Source organism: Mycteria americana, chromosome 5, assembly GCF_035582795.1.
Source record: "Mycteria americana isolate JAX WOST 10 ecotype Jacksonville Zoo and Gardens chromosome 5, USCA_MyAme_1.0, whole genome shotgun sequence".
Taxonomy (NCBI): domain Eukaryota; kingdom Metazoa; phylum Chordata; class Aves; order Ciconiiformes; family Ciconiidae; genus Mycteria; species Mycteria americana.
Genome location: NC_134369.1, coordinates 73,290,262 through 73,306,420, shown reverse-complemented (window position 1 = coordinate 73,306,420; position 16,159 = coordinate 73,290,262). Strand labels below are relative to the sequence as shown.

General features: G+C 45.2%; 1 long non-coding RNA gene across 1 annotated transcript; it reads left to right on the top strand.

Moving 5' to 3' along the window:
• Window positions 1-412: 412 nt before the first annotated feature.
• Window positions 413-3,229, top strand: LOC142409826 (uncharacterized). The gene is made up of 3 exons (XR_012775789.1): window positions 413-733; window positions 1,313-1,449; window positions 2,849-3,229. It is a non-coding gene; the product is annotated as an uncharacterized LOC142409826 (long non-coding RNA).
• The last annotated feature ends 12,930 nt before the right edge of the window (window positions 3,230-16,159 follow it).

Below are 16,159 nucleotides of genomic sequence, written 5' to 3'. Positions count from 1 at the left end.
GCGCCAAGCCCCGCACGCGCGGCGGAGCAGCCCGCCATGGCTGTTAGAGGATTTGAGCGTAGCCGCTGCGCCCGGATTGGTGGTGGGGGCCCGTGACGTCACCGCCCGCCTGGGCAGCGAGAATCAGTGTGAGGGGGGAGGAGCATGCTGCCGACCGGAAGTTGCGGAACGGCATTTAGGGAGCTGGCCGCGCGGCCTGCTGCCCCAGCCCCCCCGGAGGGGTGGTTCAGTCCGCCCCGCCCGATGGGCGTGGCCTGCTGCAGCTGAGGCGCGGGCGGCCGTTGGCGCTGAGGTACTGGCGGGCGGGGTAGCGCCGCGCCTCTGTGGGGCCGGCCCTCACAGGGGCGGTCGGAGGAGGCTTCCCCGTGCTGAGGCGGCGGCGGCAGCAGCTGCCGCCGGTGAGAGGAGGGCGAGCTGGGCGCCAGGGGCTCCGCCGCACGGCGCCTCTCGCGAAGGCCCCCCGACCCGCCAGCTGGCGTCCAGTCAGCCCGCCTGCCGGCAGCAGCGTGTTTAAGCGTTAAGCGAGTGCGGCCCTGTCAGTGCCGGGAGGGCGGGCCCCCGGGGAGAGGTGACGGGCTGGGGACAGCCCCGCGGGTCGGCCTGGGGGCCGCCGAACCGGGCGCGGACAGTGAGGGAGTGCCACAGCCCCTCGGAGAGCGGGGGCGGCCCGCAGGGCGGAGCGGAACCGGAGCGCTGCCAGGGAGGCTTGTGTGCTCCGTGCTCCTGGGTTCAGGTAAAGTAAAAGGAGAGAAAGTGAGCGTAAAGAGTTCACTAGCACGTTTTAGCAGCGTCGAGGCTTACTTCTAGGACCTGGCCTGTAAAGCGACCCCGAGCTGTAACTGGGTGTAGGTTTTTTAAAAGACAACAATAAATCTAGTCTATAACCGAAATGGGAGTTGTAATTAGAGCCCTGAAAACACAGGCAAGCTATTGTCTCCGTCTGGGCCGAAAGACAAGTGGTGGAGTTTCGTATTTCAAGCGGGAAAGGAGGGAAGTTACTTGCATAATACATATAACAGAAATCAGCAGCTTTCCCCAGCTGCCCGGCTCTCCCGGCGAATGAGGAGGCACAGTGAATAGCTTGTGGAAGCAGCTGTGCCTGAGACTTAGGTTAGTCCAGGTAGGTAGGCTTAGAAATCCAGTTTTGGGTAAGAAATGACCTCTGTTTACTTATACTGACCAAGTGCCTATTAATAAAGAATAGCTACATTACAAAAAAAAAAAAGTAGTTATGCTGGATATTTTGGGGTTCTATTTGGTATTTTGCAACTTAATTTTTATTTGGTAATTAAAGTCTTTGGGCTTCTTACAGGAAATGGATATGCTAATTAGTGGCCCAGACTATATAGCAGACAATGATCCTGTGCTTGCTGCTACCCAACATTTTTAAGAATTCGTATGCAGAGGAGAAAAACCCAGGTACACAGTTGTCAGTGTTAAGAATCGAAGGTAGGTGTGTCTCTGGGGAGTGGGGTCATGAGCTATACAGAAAATACTTCAGTGGGAAGCATGTTTTGTGAGGTTATGTGGTCTTGAAGCCTCTTGGTGAGGGTTTCACATGCTTCTGAGCTGCTCCCCCAGTTAAAGAAGAGAAAGAGTATCTGCTACGGAGATAAAAATCTGTGAGTGAACAAGCTGGGCAAGTAGTGCCTGTTACACAGTGCTGTATGGACACTCAGAGCCCAAGAGCAAGCGTTTCAGAAGGCGTTCGGTGACGGAAGGGATCTCTGCCAGCTGGACTAGCTCTTCTGGTGTCTGCCACTACCCTTGGCTCCCTGCGCTGTTCCTTTTGCAGCAGTTTGTGGAGCTGGGGTCTCTGGGGGACGTAACGGGGCTGGTAGCCCTGTTGGTGGGGAGGGCAATCGGAGAAGGCAATGGGGAAAATGAAAGAAGAGCATGAAAAAGTCAAAACAGGAATGGCAAGAAAAGGCTATTTCTACATTTTACATTGGTTTTTACGTGTCTGATTGTGGTTTGGGTATAACTGACTGTCCATCTAGCTGGCATGGTCTCAGCCTGGCTGGCACAGCACTGGTAAGCCAAAAGTAGTAGAGCAATCTGTTTGATACACTGTGATGTTATCAGTTTCTAATGGTGTGTATTGCACTGTAATGGTTCAGCTCCTCTTAAAAAGCAAAAAGAAAAGTTCAACCTACAATTTATTCCTTATCTCTAATGATATCTTAGTGCTACCTTAAATACTTACCAGATCTACTTTTGCCTAAGTAATCAAAAGCAAAGAAAATTTGTTTTGCTCCAGTTACTTGCAGAAGCCATCATACTTTTTCTTCCTTTCAGGGGAAAAAAAAAGGTTGAGTGAGTGGTAGTTCCTTTGTTCTAGTAGAAGATAGGTTTGTGAGATTCGGGGGTGTAGTTTAGACAGTTGTAGATGCCCATGCTTTTTATAAACTTTGTTAACAGGGCAAAGCAAGTCCCCTTTTGTACATACTACCAGACACCAGTGGACCTTCCTAAATAGCATTTCTTGAATAATTTTTAAGCTTGTTTGCTGATTCTTTGTTCCATAATGGAGAGAACAGGTTGATTGTATGGAGAAGAAAGAATAATCCAGGCTAAGAACAGAAAGCTGTTAAGGTAAAAAGAATGAGTGGAATAGTTTGATTTTCATTGGGTAGCATGAGTTCAGGTACTGCATGTAGTGGGATCAGCAGCTGCGTACACAGGAGAGCTTATTCCGTGGGAGAGCAGATAGAGGCAAAAAGTGCAAGTTCTTTAGCTCAAGGCCACAGCTCCAAGTGACGGCTTCTTGACAGCTTTATCAGGTCTTTGTGCTGTGGGCTTAAAAGGAGACATACATATTTTATTAATCAGAATGCATCTATTTCAGTCTCAGCAATTACAAGAAAGGACCTGAAAACTGGCATCCTGACTTGACAGTTAGCTCTCTTTGGGCAGACTGCTGGTGCCAATAACAGTCTCTGTGGAAAAAAGGATTCACCACAGGACAGATCATGATTGCATTATAAGAGGACTTCCAAGATATTTTTTTCGGACTTCCTGCCTCTCTTTAGTTTCCAGTAGAGATGCAATCCACGCTGCTGAACTTAAGGCACTGCTTAGAGCCACGTGAACTTAGGTTGAGTACGCAACCAATAGACCTGCTTCTGTTAGTTGTTTGCTGTGGACCCCTTAGAGCTGATTCACCAACTGCCATGATCATCGATACTCATATGGAAAGAAATGACACGCGTGCACACCTAATGTCATTCTCCTGACTGGTCTCGTATAAGTTATTTTGGCAGCATCTGCAAAAATACAAGCCAAAAAGTCTGTGTTGTAGATTGCATGTAAGGTCCAGTGACCTCAGAGCCAGATCTGCAGTGTGTGGTTGAACTGAAAAACAACCAACTTGCATGCTGTTTGGCTGAGGAGTGCATGCTTTTTCACGTTTTTTTTTCATGGAAATACTTCAGGTTTTCTCTTTTTTCAGGGGATCCTTTTAATAGGTACTGTCAATGAGGCAATCCTGGAAATTATATATACATATAATAAGTATAGAGGCATAAGAATAAAAGCCTGGAGTCCTCTGCATGGTTTTACCTTATTGCAGACTGGCAATCACTCTTCTGTGTAATGTTTTTGTCCTGGAGAGATGCCTAATGAATGAGAGACCCAGGGGACAAACAGATTCTGTTAGTCCTTTGCCACCTGCGGCCCTCATGAGAGAATGCTAAATGTTCTGTGTTCCCAAAACAGGGTTCCAATGGGAGAAATAGAGCAAAGGGAGGGAGCTTGTTTAAAATTAAATATCTTTTACTGTATCCTATTTAGCCAAGATAGATTACTGTTGATAACTAAAGAAATGTCTTCTTGCCCTCAGGGTTTCCATTCTGTATTCCCGTAGTTACTGTGAAGCTCTGTGAAGAAGCTTAGTCTTTTATTGCTCCTTTCCTTTCTGGAGCTGTTTTTCTGGTAGCTTAGTAATTACGTTGGTCATATCTACACATCTGCCTAGCTAACAGTTGTGTAACTTACTGGCAGTACCCTTACTGTGCTTTACCCATTTTTTATGAAAGGCATACTTCCATTTCTGGGAGAAAACTGGTGGTTTTCTTAATTTTCCGTACTTTTTTATCATTCAGTTTATCCTTCATTCAGATTTTTGAGATCTTAAGTAATTGTATGGATGAAAAAAACCCCTATTGCTTCCTTTTTTTGTGTGTGTGTGTGGGGGGGGGGCAGAAGCAAATACTCATATATTTCGTGTATATATATACATATAGGTATATATGGAATGGTTTATTACTGGCTTTAAAATCCAGAAATACAGAATAATCTTCATTAAACCTAATTAAACCTTTTCGTGCTGCAAATTACTGATGGACTTTATTGCATCTCAGATATCTAGCCTATGTTTTACTTTCCTGTTTCCTTTGGGGATGATCTTGGTGGAGCTGAATGAATCAGTTACAGTAGAGCTTTTACCTGTGGAATCTTTACCTAAGCTTGCTTTAGTTTCCAGAGAGTTAGGAGGTACTCAGTGAATTGACAGTCAGAGTCGTGAAGACAAAAATGATCTTGTGGTTAGGCAGGCAAGAATTCCCTGTGAGAACTTTGTGCTGTCTCCAGTCTGCTTCTGACAGAGCTCAGCAAATGTGCTAAACAAGTCTTTGACATGGTTTCCCACAACATTCTCCTGGAGAAACTGGCTGCTCATGGCTTGGACGGGTGTACTCTTCGCTGGGTAAAGAACTGGCTGGATGGCCGGGCCCAAAGAGTGGTGGTGAATGGAGTTTACTCCAGTTGGTGGCCGGTCACAAGTGGTGTTCCCCAGGGCTCTGTGTTGGGGCCAGTTCTGTTTAATATCTTTATCAATGATCTGGACGAAGGGATCGAGTGCACCCTCAGTCAGTTTGCAGATGACACCAAGTTGTGTGGGAGTGTTGATCTGCTGGAGGGCAGGAAGGCTCTGCAGAGGGACCTGGACAGGCTGGATCGATGGGCTGAGGTCAGTTGTATGGGGTTCAACAAGGCTCGGTGCTGGGCCTGCACTTGGGCCACAGCAACCCCATGCAACGCTACAGGCTTGGGGAAGAGTGGCTGGAAAGCTGCCTGGCAGAGAAGGACCTGGGGGTGTTGGTTGACAGCCGCCTGAATATGAGCCAGCAGTGTGCCCAGGTGGCCAAGAAAGCCAATGGCATCCTGGCTTGTATCAGGAATACTGTGGCCAGCAGGACTAAGGCAGTGATGTGCCCCTGTACTCGGCACTGGTGAGGCTGCACCTCGAATGCTGTGTTCAGTGTTGGGCCCCCCACTCCAAGAGAGACATTGAGGTGCTGGAGCGTGTCCAGAGAAGGGCAACGGAGCTGGGGAAGGGTCTGGAGCACAAGGCTGATGGGGAGCGGCTGAGGGACCTGGGGTTGTTCAGCCTGGAGAAAAGGAGGCTGAGGGGAGACCTTATTGCTCTCTACAAGTACCCGAAAGGAGGTTGTAGAGAGGTGGGGGTCGGTCTCTTCTCCCAAGTAACAAGTGATAGGACAAGAGGAAATGGCCTCAAGTTGCTCCAGGGGAGGTTTAGACTGGATATTAGGAAATTTTTCTTCACTGAAAGGGTTCTCAAGCATTGGAACAGGCTGCCCAGGGAAGTTGTTGAGTCACCATCCCTGGAGGTATTTAAAGGACGTTTGGATGAGGTGCTTAGAGACATGGTGTAGTGGTGGTCTTGGCAGTGTTAGGTTTACGGTTGGACTCGATGATCTTAAAGGTCTTTTCCAACCTATACGATTCTGTGATTTTGGTAAACACCTTGTTGTCGTCTTTTTTTTTTTTTTTTTTCCCTCCCCATCCGTCAGTGCAAGCACTGTCCCAGCACTTCTACTTCATACACTAGTCTCAAAGTAGTGAGGTTATAGCTGTCTGACAGAGCATTTCCTCTGCCATTCCTTCATCAGCATGTCATTGCTGTCCATCTGTCCCACTCAGAGGATGTCTTCGGACAAATTCTGAAGAACCTTCCAAAACTGAGCAAATTAAATCTTGTATGTGAGTAGGCTCTACGCTCTTGAGGGGACTCTGTCATAAAGTTTGTGACCTCTTAAATGCTCCTCACCACAGGGAATTTATTTGTATGGATGTGCCTAACACTACTGTTCCCTTGAAGGAAAATAAGAAGGAAAAACAACAGCTCCCACTAGCACGCTGCTGCTTCGTACCGCTCGTAACACTGTGCTTTCCAGTGGCATTCCTTTGACAGGGTCACGTTCAGCTTGGCTAAAATGGGGCTTCTGTAAGGGCTTGCTTGTCATTACTGGAAACAGGAACCAGGTTGAAGAAGCCATTCCAGATTTTGATGTCAGAACAGTCTGATTTGTCTTCTAGGTGCAACTGCTTGCAAAATGTCTAATAAGTTTTGTTTTGGGTTTTTTTTTTTTTTTCAAGGTTAATCAAGCACAGTTTGGAATTATCCAGTTTTCAAATATGTGTACTGATTTTTCTGAAAAGTTCTGCTGATATTCCATCAGGATGAAGGTGGAGTAGAAACAAATGATAACTGAACAGCTATTCACAGCAGCAGGCGGTTTATAAACAAAAAAAGCTGAAGTGTCTTTTGTGAGTCTGTATGTCTGCCAGCTTGAGCAGTAAACAAATACTGATTTTCTATGCAAACACTTCTGAGTGAAAGCGCTACTTGTCACTGACAAAACGCCACCACGCTCTTCTTTAGGTGACAATGGTCTGCTGCCATCAGATTCTATTTTTTTTTTTTTTTTTGCCTCTTCTGAATGGCGTAATATTACTTACATTGTCAGCCAGCAGCTCAGGGGGAGGGAAGAGGGAGTGGAAAAAGGAGGCTGTAGTTTAGGGATATCAGAAAAATAATTAAATGAAATTAATGAGTAAGTGAAATGAAATGTCACTCTTCAAGCATCTGGCATCATGAAAACTGACTAATGTGTTTTGAATCTGGACCTGCCTTAATACAAGACTGATTACTGCCTTTAACTCTGGTTCCGTAATTGCTTTTTGTAAAGAGTTCTTCAGAAGCCTCTAGGGATTCAGGATAAAACTTTTGAACCAGTTTTGTCTCTGGTCTCTTATTCATTCTGATATGCGGCTGAGGGAAGATTTTGTTTGCAAAGGTCATAATGCATATTTCTTATCAAAACAAGCTGGGTGATTTTCACAAATCAGAAATAGTTTATGCCTGAATGAGGTTGGTTGATCTGTGATTTCCAGTGTACCTTTGAGATTTTCCTTAGCCAGGAGTACAATACATACTCGTTACGTTTGAGAGATCTGGATATTGATTGCTTGGAAAAGCACTGGATTTATGAGCAGGTGCTAACATTTTTTTAAAAACTGGCACATCAAATCACTCTGAACAATTTGCTTCCCAAAAGCATGTTCATATCCAGTGGAAAAATCATAGTTCCTTTTGTGTCGAGGGAGTGGGGTCAGGGTATGCAGAGGTAGTTCTGTGGAGCAGCTAACACGTGTAAATTCAGTTGTGCTTACCCTGAAGTAACTTCTGCATGCGCCTGTGTACTCAGTGTAGTAAGTCCCTGTAAAGCTGTGCACGCAGGAGAGTTATTGGCTTAAGCTTCATGTTTTGTGCAGGAACCTTTTCTCATTTGGAAGTTTTCCAGTACCTCTCTGTTTGTCCCCTCCCCACCACCAAAATTCAGCTGTACCATTTCTTGCTATTTGCTCTAAGTCCTCCCTCTGGTTTTGTCCTAAACAAAACTGGACGTATCTTCCTTTGCAGTCCTGGTCTTCAGCTCTCTACTACTATTCTAGTTCTTTTCTCACTCTTAAAAAATACTCTGTCATTAAAATTCAGAGCTTCCAGTAACCCCTTAATTCTTACTGTTTCTTTCTCATTGTTATATTTTCACAATGGTTCATTCTTCTATGGATAGTAACTTTATGGATAGTAAATGAGATTTACATGTATAGCGGTTCCGCTCCATGCTATGCTGACTCCTGAAAACAGCTTCTAAGCAAAGGAGTCTAGAACTGTGATCTCACATTGATAGTGTCACAGCCTCCGTAATGAATGCTAAGCCAGCCTCCGTAATGAATGCTAAGCCAAGGCTGTATGACAGTGTTCCTCCTGAATGTAATTACTCATGATTTCAGTTAAACACGGTGTGTATGGTGTGTCGAATTGTACCTAACTCTGAAATTAAAACAGTGAGAAGAGGAGCCAATGTAAAGAGAATCTTTTGAAGGAACTTTCTTTGGCCCATATATTTCTTTGGAAAATGTCATTCTAATTGACAGGTTTACTTTGAAATAAGACGAATGTTGTTCTCCAAAGTCAGGTCTGGGATAGGCAGGTGCCATGAAAGGTAATGGCTTTGCGTCAGAATCGTAACACCGTGAGGGTTTGACACCATGAGGGTTTGACACCGTTAAGTTTCCCTCTAGACTCTGAATACCCTCTGCCAGCGCTTTTCATGTTGGTCCTTCAGGCCTCTCCTCTGTGGTTGGAATCCCTGTCAGGCTTTTTATCAAACAACATCTCTTGACAAGTAGAGACCTCACTGGAAGCCAACCTTGTTCTGCTTGTTACCACTATGTTGTCTTGCTGCAGCATGACACCATATGTCTATTGTCCTCTGTTTCGTGTAAAATAGCAGGCGAGATTACTGTATGAACACCGTTTTAATAGAGCAGTTACAGTCATTGAAGAGCCGTGTGTCACCTTACAATCAGTGAAACTTGATGTGAGATTTGACAGCTGTAAATCACTAGGCAGACACGACAGGAGGACTTTGCAGGCAGCACTATTCAGCAGTGGTTGTATGGAATTTATTATTTGGTGCATAAATTTTGCTCTCATTTTATTAACAGTGCATTCATTTGCATTCATTTTGTTCATGCTTATTTAGTAATTTTGGTTGGAATGCAAATGTGTTAGTGAAACTAATTTGTTTTGCTGTGAAAGATCTGCCCTTTATTCAAGCTTTATTCATGACTGAAGAGATATTCAGGCAAATAATGGACTGAAAGCTCGAATGACATGGACTGCGTTAACCAATGTGCTAACATGTTGTTCGTCAGACTATTCTGCAGTAGGTGCTCATGATGAAATGAAAAAAAGAGAAGAAAGAAGTGGGTCTGGTTTTATATCGCCTTCTCAAAAGACTTTCTAGGTGGAATGCTGGCAATGTTTGTGATTTTTTGACTGTACCATCAGAACGTTTGGATTTACATTTAAAAAGAATAAAATAAGACTTTCAGAAATGTTCTCCTGTTCTAAACCCTTCAGGAAAGATGGATGGAGCTGTTGAACTAGCTGATTGAAGTGGTGCTTTGCTCTTTTTTCAAAATCAACAATCAGATTTAAAGCTACTGGTCCAGTTCTGGAGCTGCTGGGAAGAATGTCAACACGAGCTGAGAAGGTGATACTAATTAGTGCCCTTTGAGAATCTGTCCTACGGTGCTATTAGCAAAGACCTGTTAGTCTTGTGGAGAGATTGGTTGTTTTGAGAATTGTACCGCTCTTGTAAGAGAGGATCTGGCCTAGGAGGTGTGGGTCTCATTTTGCATCCCTGTCTTTGGCTGCTAGAATTGGTTTCTGGAGGAAAGATGTGTGGAAGCAACACAATTGGTTAGCTAAGTAATACATGAAATAAATCTAGGTCTTCTAGCGTACGTGAGAGAAGCGTGTAGGAGAGTGAGGATGGCATAGGATTATCTACCATGGGGAGTTTGAAGAGTGGCCAGGATTGATGAAAGATCTCGAACAGGTCACGCTCCTTCAGACAAGGGGAAATTGTCAGGAGCTCTGCAGAATGCTCTTGGACTGCACAAGGGTTGGTTTGCTGCTAAAGCGATCCCAAGACCTTTGTTTTAGTCTGTGCGATTGTAATGGGTTAGCCTATGGGTTGGTGTGATACATGCCTTGTACAGCTCACTTGCTCCTATGCTCCTGCTGCTGTTGCTGCTCATTCCTTGTTTTAAGCATTTCAGAGCATTTTTTCCTCTTAGGAGTAGCCAACCATTTCTGTCTTTACCATGCATGCTTTCCTTTTGCTTGCCTGTATTTCACATTGTGGTTGGATGTGTTTACTACATTCCATCCTCATGCTGGCTGTTTCATGTGCTGATTGACATTCTGGCCTGCTCTTCCTGCTTCTGGCCTTGCTAATTGGATTTCTGTGAACTCTTCTCCTGCTGATTTAGCAATGGTGCTGAGAGCCATGTGCCTTGTGCTTTTCTCTAGGGCTTTTATTTTTGTTGCTGTTTATTTTTATGCTTGGCATTTCAATATCACATTTTGCAGTGCCAGGTCCATCTCCCCTAGTAACCATTCACATCCTTTTCATTGTTATTTCAATGAGCAGTCTGCTCTTTAAAGAGAGTCTCTTAATAGCCCCTGTTCATTTTTTTTAAAGTTCCTCTACTGTTTCCCTGTCATTTGGCAATGTATTTGTTATACTTTTCAGGAAGCTCAAAAGAAAACTAGAAACAGAACAGAGCCATGCTTTCCTGGAAGACATCATGGCAGACAGGCTGGGGTTGTCTTACTGGTTCCATAAAGCCAGTGAGATACCCTGCATCCCTGGGGAGGAAATGTGAGGCCTGATAGGGAATCCCAGCTGAGCTGTGGGCAGTTGGGATCAAAGATTAGGGGCTGAGCAGGACGAGGTTTGAAACCAGAGACCAAAGAGAGCCAAGGGCAAAATTAGGACCTGAGGTCTGAGCAAGAAGAAGCCGGAGGAGCCAAAGGCATGTTAAATCAAAGGCAGAAGCATGATCAGGGCCCTGGGTTGAATGCCAGGAGATTGAAGAACCTCTAATTTAAGGTAAATGCCAAGACAAGGAGCCAGAAGGACTGGGTCAAGGTCAGTGGGCTGACCAGGAACAAAAAGCACAATGCTGAGCAGAAAGGAAAGAGGCAAAGCACAGGCACTGAGGAGTGGCCAAGTGGCGCACTGAGCACTTTGTCTTGTACAGCCACAGGTTATGCATCAGACTCACAGGCTCAGGATTATGAGATGTTGTCCTTTGTCACTAGAGCAAAGACCTGAAAAAGTGGAGAAGAGCTGGGATACAACTGAGATACAGAAAAGAGAAAGGACTGGACCAGATAGAGTACCTTGCAAACAGATTGGAACAGAAATGCAGTCAGCCTTCAGATATACCCAATTATTGCTCATTCCTCTGAACAAGGATGTTTGTAGAAACCATTTTATCTATTAAGTTAACTCTTAAAAGGGAAGATGGCGTTGGTTCTGTGTAATTCTAAGTTTCCAGTGATAATTACCTGAAGGGCTGTGGTGAAACAAGCACTTACGAAGGAATAAAAAGAGAGGACAGAAAGAATTACAGCTTTCTGATGATATTGTCAGGAAGCAGGGCAACAGAGCTGAATGCTATGGGCCTGCAGATCAGCCATGACAGCTGGTGCCTGAGACTGTCTCATTTCCCTGATTTGGGACATGCCTAGTTCCTGTGGTTAGCTTCTCTAGGACAAGAAATCCCAGGCTGACCAGAGCTGATTGTGCTCTCTTGCCGTGTTCTGTTAACGCTACACAGTGCAGCTGGTCTCAGGATGAAGAGAAATAAAAGGGCAGGCAGAAGGTGCTGGGGTGTGTGGGAGCGGGGCACGCAGAAGGGCAGATGGAAGAGGAGCTCCACGTCCCTGGGTGGTCCCTCCATGGCACATAGCAAGGGTCAGAGAGCTGTATTTATCTGTTCCCTAATGATACAGACCTTGCCCTTCTTCTCAGAACCTTTCAGCTATGTTCTCTACCCTTTTCCCTTCCTCATCCCTGCTTTTATTTTTTTGAGGTCAGAGGGAACTCATGATGCATGGAATGGCCTATACTTCCCTGTTTTGCCCACCAGTGGGATCTAACTTCAAACACAGCAGTTTTCACTGAGCTATCGGGATTGTATTTCTGTGTTTGGTACGATGGCCATAGCATGTTTCTTCATTGATTGTTATGATCGTTTCTGGTTGGATTGCTTCAGTGTTTCACCCTTTCACACCTTTCCCATCAACATTTCCTTTTACAAACCTTTGTTCCCTTTCCCACTGCAAGTGCAAGCCTGCACAGCTCACATTAAAGGGCGTTCCTCCCTCTTCCTTTTCCCTTCCCCCTCTTTTGTGCACCCATAGTTTTTGTCTCCTAGGGGCATGAGTTTTCTAAGGCTGTGGCTGTCCCTGCAGGTAGAAGTTCTCAGTGAGACGCCCACTGAGCCTGTTTCCCTAGGTTTGCTCTATAGTCGAAGGAGCGGCAATCAAAGTAGCCAGTGGAGCCGTGTGAAAGTAGATGTCTGAATGCCTGTTTCTTTCCACTGGGTATGTGGCGATGATCAAGGCAGGTGCAAAAGTCTGTGCTGCAGATGGCTGCAGTTAGATGGAGTGAATTCTGCCCTACGTGTGCTCCTGCCTTGGCTGGAGCATTTACAGCCATGTTACTGGCCTTGGCGTGCTCTAACAGCAATACCATTTCATGAGTCTCAGAGCCAAGCAAGAGCACAGACTGATTTGATGGCAGGGTCCCACTGAGATAAGAAATATGTTTCTGCCTTAGCCTTGAAATTGCTTTTACCAGGTTGTTGTACTTCTTGGTGTTACTTGCGGGGTGTTTATCACTTCACTAGTTTTCTCTGGGGAACCGTCACAGGAATACTGATAGAGGAACAAATGTGACCTCTAGAGGAGTACTCAGGATAGCTGTGGTTACATGACAGATAAGCTAAAGAGCTATAAAAACTGTGAATACTCCTGTTTCAGGACATCCACTCAGCAAACCAGGGTTAGGAGAGAATGCCTCCTCAGAAATGCTAGAGCATACTTGTTTTATTTTTATAATTCTCTTTATACAGCTATAACATACAGTCATAGGTCAGGACTGCTTATGCCAGGCACTGTACGAAAACGTTCTAGAGGCATGTAAGCCATGTATTAGACAGAAGACAGTAGGTGATGGGATGGAACTGAGGAAAGCAATGAGGCGGTGTTGGTCAGGGTGGTGAGCAGGAGAGGCTTTCAGCTTCCCCATGGTCTAGATATAAAGGTTTTTGGCTGGTTTTGTAAAGAAACAAGATGCATGGGTGTGCTGTGTCTCTATAGCTGTGTTGCTGTTCCTCCCCTCGCTCACCCCATGCTCCTGGCCCCGTACTCCTTGGTTTCATCGGCTCGTGTCAGTCACAGTTGATGCAAAATAGGAAGCTCAAGTTTGGAGGGAAAAGAATAGTGATCAGATAGGGGCAAAAGACCCACCTCTGATCCATTTGTCCTAGTATTAGGTAGATGCCCATCTATTGTCTGATCTGCAAGCCATCAGCACAGAAATGGTAGCTGAATTTGGGTTTCTGAATGAGACCGATGTTGTGCAGAGGTAAATGAGGACCAAAGGCAGAACCGGTGGGGTGCCAACAAATGACTGCCTTAGGCAGCAGGGAGGTCCTGGAGGACGAGTGGATTTTAGCTCAGGTGACACTGAGAACCAGGCAGAGAAGACAGAAAGGAGAAGAAAGTAGGAACGAGGAAATATTTACTTGCCTGTGAAGATATATGTGCTGTGATTCAGCCCCTGCTAAACTCTGAGCTCTGGGCTTTAGTGGCTTAGGAGCAGACTCAGGAGGGGGATGCTTGGTACTGTAGCAATTTCTACCTTCTTACAGAAGAAGCAAAAACACTTAAAGCCTAAAATTGCTTTTGTTAAGTATGCTAATTAAAATTTCCAAGGCCTATTCATTGCCATGATAGAAAAGTATTCAGTATGGACTCTGATCCAGTTCTGTTTGGTGTGTTGAGATCCTGTTAATGATCTAAATGTCTTCAGCTACAGTATTAAGCTGCTAACATGCTAATTTGGCTAAGTGTATTTAAAAAAGGTTTAAAACCAAATTAATGCTGTTATTCAAACATTATCAATATACTTGTTTTAAACTCTAAAAGGAGCTACTTTATGATTTGTTTACAAAGATACATTTGGATAATGTATAAAAGAATGACGGTATCTTTGATCTTTGTAACATTTTGCATAAGTAAGATATAAGGAAAGTCTTTAAAATATTTTGTTGCTTAGATATTTACTTCATAAAACCTTTCCAAATTGGATTTTGTCATAAACGGTGCCACTGTCTTAGGTGTAGAGGCAAAAATAGCTACGCTCTAGGGATCAGCCACTAACTGCCAAGTATTTCCTTTCAAGCCTCACTGGGCTGTGGGAAGTCTCAGAAAATCCGTAAACAGAGCGTGCATTTCGCCCTGATGCCGTACGTGGTACGTGTGCTGGTGGGGGGGTCCTCGTGTGAGAGAGTATTTTCTTCTGCACCCCGGTGGAAAGGCCCGACTGACGAGCATTTCCAGAGAGGAGGTACTGAAGAAGGAAAAGCATTTTGCTGCGTTTTGTCAAAGCTGGTTTGATGTGCGATGCCCGAGCAGCGCGGCGGAGGGCCCGCGTCCACGAGATGGCAGGAGCTGCCTTCGGTGCTTCCTCCGGCTCTGGAGCAGGGGTCTCTGGCCAGCACACAGCTCTGCCTGAAACCCACTTCTGCTGCAAACAGTTATTCATAATGCTTACAATGTTTAGCATTAAATATGCCCCCCCATCTGTGATTCTTAGAAACACAAGCATGAGCGAGGTTCAGGAAAATGTGTTGTGTGGTGCACAGCTAAGCTAAGCTTGTCTTGAATTTTGAAAGCTGTGCCTGCTCGCCACGCTCTGCTCTGCTGCTGGTTGCGCCCGCTCTCACGGATCCTGAGACAAGAGAGAAGTGTTGTGGCTATGCAGTCTGAACTTTGCTGTCATGCAGGCCATAGAAATTACTGTCCCGCTTAATTTCAGTTGGACCCATTGGCTTGTAGGAGAGCTCAGCACCTTCTGTGGAATGATTTCTGATCTGATTCAGAAACCAACCACAATCCTTACTAAGTTGTTCCGATGACTGTCACCTTAGTGTTAAAACTGTGTACTTTACCTCCTACCTGAAGTTGTTTCGCTTTCATTTCCAGACGCTTCTTTTCTCAGCTGGAATGAAGAGCAGTGTAATGCCAGAAAATTTCAGCCTGTGCAGGTGGTGAAGAGGTCACATCCTTTCACTCTGTTAAATGATATATGAAAAGCTTCTCTCATCTCCCCATGCAAGGCAGATTTTCCAGATCTTCCCGTTGCTCTTACAGAGGCAACTTGGAGATTGAATCCTGGGTCTCCAGCCCCTTCATAAAAGATGGTCTCCAGTGGTGTATACACTGGCAGTGCCGGTCCCTCTCCCTAGTCTCAGTTCTCCTGCCTGTGCATCTGAGGTTCACCTCTTAGACACTTGAGCTAACCCTTCAGCATCTTCCCTTGGGATAAGCCATAATCTTTCTTTAGGAACATGTACCATAAAGGACTCCTGAATTGTTGCTTTCAGTCCTATCCCGTTGTTGTCATAAGCTGAGCTTGCTTTTAAACTAGTTGCTTATTTTTCCTGTTGCCATACTGTTGCTACTGGAGTGTATTCCTCAGTATTTCTTCTCTGGCGATTAGATGCTGCCTTCTTGTTTCCAGTGTAAATGTGTTCATACCTAATTTATAACTCTTGGCTCTTATGCTGGCCCTGCCCTTTAGCTTACTGAATTTTCTCCTTTCATTGTTATTTTCTCCCTGGTTTATCTCTAGAGAGCAGTCACAGTTTGTCTCAGCCTTTGTCTCAGACGGAAGCACTAACCCATGTCACTTTGCTGCTGCTTCTAGACCCGTTTGTGTCTGAGTTTGTGGTTTTGAAGCAGATGATCAGAGCTGTAGTCAGTTCTCTAATGAGATCAGCGCTTAGCTTGCACAGGAGCAGTACACGTCCTTACTGCGAGCGTCTTTCTCTGTGTGTCCTCAGATGCTTGATATGAGAATTTCCAGTTTGGTTAATAATTGCAATTCTGGCATAAGATGTTTCTATAAGGCATTTGGCTTATTCAGGTCTAGTTTTTATAAAACCCAATCAGTTTTGCAACATCCTGGTAATTAATGCTACCATCCAAACTCCATCTCTCTCAGCCTGCCTCCTTTTGCCTGTCTGGTCCGCCACATTAACCATTGCGGAGCTTCCAGGGGCATCCAACTTGCCCCTGTCTATCCCGTGATTACAGCCCTCTGCTTCTGCAGGCCTCCACTCCTCTGTCCTTTCCTGAAGGTGCCAAGGTTTGGTAAACGTTTGTGTAACTAGCCAAGGAACTGCTTTGAAAAACTGC